The following is a 7,011-nucleotide window of genomic DNA, read 5'->3' on the forward strand; positions in this document are numbered from 1 at the left end:
CTCCTTAGAGTCCAAGATGTCCAAACTTTGTCTCTCATAGTTTGGACATATTGTCAGGAAGGAGCAGTTGCTGGAGAAAGATATCATGTTTGGTAAGGTGGAGGGTCAAAGAAAAAGAGGAAGACCCTGCCCAGTGAGATGGATTGGCCAAGTGGTAGCATTGATGGACTTAAGCGTGGCAATGATAGTGAGGTTTGCCCAGGATCAGGCAGTGTTTCATTCTGCTGTGCACAGGGTCACTAGGGGTTGGTACCCACTCGATGGCACCTAACAACAACAATATAAATGGAGAAAACATTGAAGTTGTTAAAGACTTCCATTTTCTTGGAGCAACCATCAACACTCACAGCAACAGCATTCACAAAAACAAATGACATATTCCAATGGGCAAAAGAAGTCAGTCTGAGGACTAACGTTGTCTGATGCAAGCCATAGTAATTTCAGTAATCTCGTATGTATGCGAAAGTTGGATAGTGAATAAGTAAGACTGTAGAAGAATTGATGCATTGGAGTTATGGTGTTGGAGGAGAATATTGAAAGTATCTTGGGCTGCCAAAAGAACCAACAGATCTGTATGGGAAGAAGTACAGCCCGAGTGCTTCTTGAAAGCCAAGATGGCCAGACTTTGTCTTTCACACTTCAGACATATTGTCAGGAGGGACCAGTCACCTGAGAAGGATATCATGTTTGGTAAAGTGGTGGGTTGGAGAAAAAGAGGGCGACCCCCAATGAGATGAACTGGCACAGTGGCAGCATCAATGGGCTCAAATTTAGCAACGATTGTGAGATTGGTCCAGGATCGGGCAGTGTTTTGTTCTGTTCATAGAATTGCTATTAGTCTGTACTGACTTGATGGCACCTGACAACAACAACCCAGGGACAACTGGAAAAAGAAGTAAAAAATCTGAAGAAAACCTTAGACTTATGTGGGACACCATGAAGAGAAATAATTTATAGGTAACCAGACTTCCAGAACAGGATGAACTGTAAAAATGACGGAGAAAATTGTAGATGAGTCATTGGAAGAAAACTTCTCAAACGTCATGAATACATTCAAGAATCTGAATGGACCTCCAACAGCATAGACCCACAAAGAAAATCACCAAGACAAACCATAATCAAACACTCCAAAATTAAAGACAAGGAAAGAATCCTGAGACTATTTGGGAAAAACAAAAAGTTAACTTATGAAGGAGAACCAATAAGACTGAGCTCTGATTTCTCAGTAGAAACCACATAGGCAAACAGGCAATACGATGACATATAGAAAACTCTGGGAGAAAAGTAATTGCCAACCAACAATCATATACCAAGCAAAACTGTCCCTCAAATATGACACTGACTTAGGCCATTTCCAGATAAGCCAAAATTAAAAGAATTTACAATAAGCAGACCAACTTTATAAAAAATACTAATGGGAGTTCTTAGGATGGAGAATGAACTCTAGCAGGCAACAACCAGAGATTAACATATATGACAACACTACCCAGAATTTAATACAGATACATAAGTGTCTTAAGTAAAGCAAATGAACAAGACTGGAAATAGGGAACCAGAGACATCAATTTATAATGAAGACAAATACAAAGCAAAAAGAGGTAATAGTGTAGAATCAGAACTTAGAAATGACGTGGAAGTCAATTAGATTTACAGATAAAACAGACTGCTTAAACTGGGGAAGAAACTAATGGATTTAATTAGAGGGTAACCTCAAAGAAAATTAATACACATTCACATTAGTAAAAAGAAAACTATAAAGATTTGCTGTTAGTTGTTAAGTGCTCTCTCATCAATTCAGACCCATAGTGACCCTGTGCACAACAGAAATATCTCCTGGTCCTCTGCCATCCTCACAGTTGTTATACTTCAGACCATTGCTGCTGCCATTGTGCCAATCCACCAAACTGGGTTCTCCCCACTTATCATTGACTCTCCACTTTGACTTTAGCTTGCTCTTCTGGCAGTCAATGGTACCTTCAATACTCTTCTCCAACACCATATCTCAAATGCATCAATTCTTTTATGGTCTTCCTTATTCTCTGTCTGACTTTTGCATGCCTAAGAGGCTATTGAAAATACCATGGCTTGGATCAGTTGTACTTTAGTTCTCAAACTAACATCTTTGCTGTTAAACACTCTAAAGAAGTTTTATGCAGCAGATTTAACTAATAATACAATAAGCTATTTGTTTTCTTGACTGTTGTTTCCAAGAGTGCTGATGGTGTAGCCAAGCAAAATGAAGTCTTTGGCAACGTCAATATTTTCTACTTTTATCATGATATTATTTAATTCTCCAATGGTGAGGATTTTTTTCCTTTATATTGAGGTGCAATAATAACAAATATTGTAGTGTTTGTTCTTCATCAGTAAGTATTTTAACTCCTCTTCACTTTCAGCAAGCAAGGTTTTATATAATCTCCATATCACAGGTTGTTAGTGAGACTTTTTCCACTTCTGATGCCATGTTCTTCTTTGTATAATCCATTTTCTCAGATTATTTGCACAGCATACAGATTGAATATGTTTTGTGAGAGAATACAACTCTGGTGCACACCTTTCCTGATTTTAAACAATTCAATGTCTCTTTGTTCTGCTCAAATGACTGTCTCTTGGTCTGTGTTCAGGTTCCTCATGAGCACAAAACATATTCTGGAATACTTGTTCTCTGCAATGTGGTTCATAGCATGTCATGAGCCACACAGTTGAAAGCCTTTGCATAGCCAATAAAGCACAGGTAAACATTTTTCTGGTATTCTCTACTTTCAGTAATGTTCCATGTTCTCATCTATTTCCAACTTGAACTTGTGGCAGTTTCCTGTCAATGTCCAGTTACAGCTGTTTTGAATTATTTTTAGCAAAATTTTACTTGCATGTGATGTTAATGGTATTGTCTGATGATTTTCACATTATGTTGGGTCGACTCTCCTTGGAATGGGTACAAATATGGATCTCTTCCAATCAGTTGGTCAGGGAGCTGTCTTTCAAATTTCTTGGTGTAGATGACTGAGTGCCTCCACTATTGCATCAGTTTGTTGAAATATTTCAATTTGTATTCCATCAATTCCCAGAGCCTTGTCCTTTGGCAGTGCCTTCAGTGCAACTTGGACTTCTTTCTTCAGTACTATTAGCTCTTGAGCATATGCTCCCTCTTGAAATAGTTGAACATTGACCATTTATTTTTGGTACAGAGAGTTTGTATATCCCTCCCATCTTCTTTTGTTGTTTTCTGCTTTATTCAATATTTTGCCCATAGAATCTTTCAGTATTTCAAACTTAGGCTTGAATATTTTCTCTCTTCTTTCAGTTTGAGAAATGGTGAGCATGTTTTTCTCTTTCAGATCTAACTCCAGATCTTTAAACATTTCATTATAATATTTGACATTGTTTTCTCAAGCTGCCTTTTGAGGAATTCAACTTTAACTTCCTCATTTCTTCCATTTGCTTAAGCAACTTACACTGGAGAATAAGTTTCAGTCTCTTCTGAAATCCATTTTGGTGTTTTGTTTTTTATTTTTTCTACTTGGATGACCTTCTGCTTTCTTCATATGTAATGTTCTTGATGTCATCCCACAACTTTTCTGATTTTCAATTATTAATGTCTACTGCATCAAATCTGTTCTTGAGATGATATCTAAATTCAGGTGGGATATGTTCAAAATCATATTTTGGCTTTTGTGAATTTGTTTTAATTTTCTTAAGCTTCAGCCTGAACTTGCATATGAGCAATTGATGGTCTGTTTCACAGTCTGCTTCTGGCTTTGTTTTGGCTGATAATATGGAGTTTTCCCATGTTCTCTTTCCACAGATATAGTCAATTTGATTTCTGTGTATTTCATATGATGAAATCGATATGTATAATCTTCTTTTTGTTGTTTAAAAAGGTATTTGCAATGAAGAAGTCATTGGTCTTGCAAAATTTAATCATGTGATCTCCAACATCATTTCTATCACCAACGTCATTTTTTCCAACTACTGATTCTTCTTTGCGTCCAATCTATGAATTTCAGTCACCAGTAATTATCAAACATCTGGATTGCATGTTTGATCAATTTCAGACTGAACAACTTGATAGAATTCTTCTTTTTCTTCATCCCTGGCTTTAATGATTGGTGCATAAATTTGAATTATAATGCTATTAACTTGTCTTCCTTGTAGGCATATGTGTATTATCCTATCACAGGCAGCATTATATTTCAAGATAGATCTTGAAATATTTTTTTTTCATCATGAATGTGATGCCATTCCTATTCAATTTTTCAATCTTATCATAGTAAACCATATTACTGTCAGAGTCAAAATAGCCAATACTAATCCATTTCAGCTCACTAATGTCTATGATATTGATGTTTATGTGTTCCATATCATTTTTGGCAGCTTGAATTTTCCTAGATTCATACTTTGAACATTTCATGTTCCAATTATTAATGGATGCTTGCAGTTGTTTCTCCTCATTTTGAGCTGTGCCCCATTAGATATGAAGTTCCCAAAGTTTGATGAATTAAACTCATGGTCAGCTCCACTTTGTGGAGTCAGCTCTTTCCAAGTTGTATTTTGAGTGCCTTCCAACCTGAGGGATTAATCTTCCAGAACTGTACCTAACAATATTCTTATGCTATTTACCATGTTTCTATATTCAATACTCTGGTGCTGTCATTGCTTCACTGTTATTCATAAGGTTTTTTAATTGCTAAACATTCAGAAGTACTCTGCCTCTCCTTCTGTGTCTGCTTTATCCTGGAAGCTCAGCTGAACCATGTTCACCATGTGTGACCCTATTGGCATTCAAAATATCAGTGGCATAACTTCCAGCATCACAGCAACTTATAAGCCAACACAGTGTGACAAACTGATAGATGAGTGCTGTTTACTAAAGATTTAGTAAACATTAATACAACAGTCTACCACTTCTCTGTCAGTGTTTCATACTGTAGTAGCTAGCATGCCTCTGTGATGCTGAAAGCTATGCCACTAGTATTTTAAATATCAGTGGGTCTCCCATGGTGGACAGATTTCAACAGAGCTTCAAGACTAACGCAGACAAGGAAAAAGGAGAGGCATACATCTGCTAAATGGTTAGCCACTGAAAACCTTATAAATAGCAGGATCCATTGTCAGATACAGTGCCAGAAGATGAAAACATGAATATCAGCAGAATATTGCCAGATACAGTGCCGAAAGATGATCCCCAAAGATTGGTAGGCACCCAAAATACAATTTTGGAAAAGCTGCTTCCTCAGAGTGGAGCTGGCCATGATTTTAATGGAGCAAAATTGTAGGCACAACTCAAATGAAGACAAACAGCTGCAAAAATATCCATTAATAATCAGAACATAGAATGTATGATGTAAGAATCTTGGGAAATTTGTGGTTATAAAAAATTAAATGGAAAATCTAAAGATCAAAATTCTAGGCATTAGTAAGCTGAAATGGACTGGTATTGGCAATTTTGAATCTGACAATCATGTGATTTACTATCCTGGGAAAGCAAATCCAAAAGGAATGGTATCGACACAAAAAATTTCAAGATCTATCTACAACAATGCTGTCTCTGATAAGATAATACCTAAACACTTACAAGAAAGAGCAGTGAATACGACTATTACTCAAATTTACACGAGTGAAGAATTCTACCAACTTCTGTTTGAAACTGATCAGACATGCAATCAAGTAGTATTGATAATTACTGATAATTGAAAGCTAGATTTGGTGATTAAAACAATTTCAGAGATCATATGATAGAATTTGCAAGACCAACAACTTATTTGAGAGTGTGATAGCTCCATAGGATAATCACTGGACTACAAAGCACAAGGTTGGTGCTTTGAACTGATCAGCTGCTCCATGAGAGAAAGATGAGGTTTTCTGCTTCCATAAAAGTTTAAACCCTTGGAATACCAACACTATGCATCTAAACCAACTCCATGACACTTAATAGCAACAGCAACAAAAATAATCACACGTTATTCATTGTAAATATCTTTTTTTTTTTTTTTAACTTGTTACTGTGAATTGAGTGAAGATTTACAGAGAAGATCATTAGTGTTACATTCAACAAATCAAACACTTTTTATTATCTGAATGATGGCAATCTTCTTCATGTAACAACAGTTTTCCCACTTATGCACTGTGGTTCTTATTTGCATTATTCCCTCCTTCCCATCTGTTCCCAACTTTGTCCTTAGGTAAATGTTATCTATTTGATCTTGAATGATTGACCATTTGTTGGTGAGCATACCTTACTAGTGTTGTTGTCCCACTACATACCTATTGCTTGGCTGAAAATTGGGCCATAAGAGAGAGTTCTGTTACAACTCTGAAGAGTGGAAGAGGGCCATATTATGTGGTCCCCATTGTTAAGTCTCATTCTGACCAGTAAACACAATTTTTCTCTCTCTCTCAAGTAAGAGTGAAAAGACAACATGCCAAGCCTTTGGGACAGGCAAAAGCAGTACTTAGCAGGCAATAAATACACACATGTGAAAAGTAAACAATAACCCAGACGAACACATTAACAGAACATCTCCAACAATTAGAAATAGACAAAGTAATCCTACAATCACCAGAATAAAAGAAATAATGATGATTATAGCAGAGGTAGATGAATTAGAAAATAGAAAAACAATAGAAAGAATCAACAAGATAAGTTGGATCTTTGAAAGGATGAATAATATTGACAAACCATTGGCAAATCTAACAAAAAGAAGAGAAGATGCAAATAACACACATAAGAAATGATAGGAGTGGCATCACCACAGAACCTATGGAAATACAAAGGATAATAACAGATACTAAAGAATTGTACTCTGATAAATTTGAAAATCTAGACGAAATGGACACATTTTTAGAAAAACACAATCTACTTATATGAACACAGGGTGAAGTATAATGGGCCTATAGCAAAAAGAAAAAAAAAAAAAACTTGATCAAGTTATTTTAAAACTACCAACAAAAAAGCCCAACACCAGATGACTTTACTGGTGAATTCTACAGAGCATTCAGAGAAGAACTGAC

Source organism: Chrysochloris asiatica, unplaced genomic scaffold, assembly GCF_000296735.1.
Source record: "Chrysochloris asiatica unplaced genomic scaffold, ChrAsi1.0 scaffold00214, whole genome shotgun sequence".
Lineage (NCBI taxonomy): Eukaryota > Metazoa > Chordata > Mammalia > Afrosoricida > Chrysochloridae > Chrysochloris > Chrysochloris asiatica.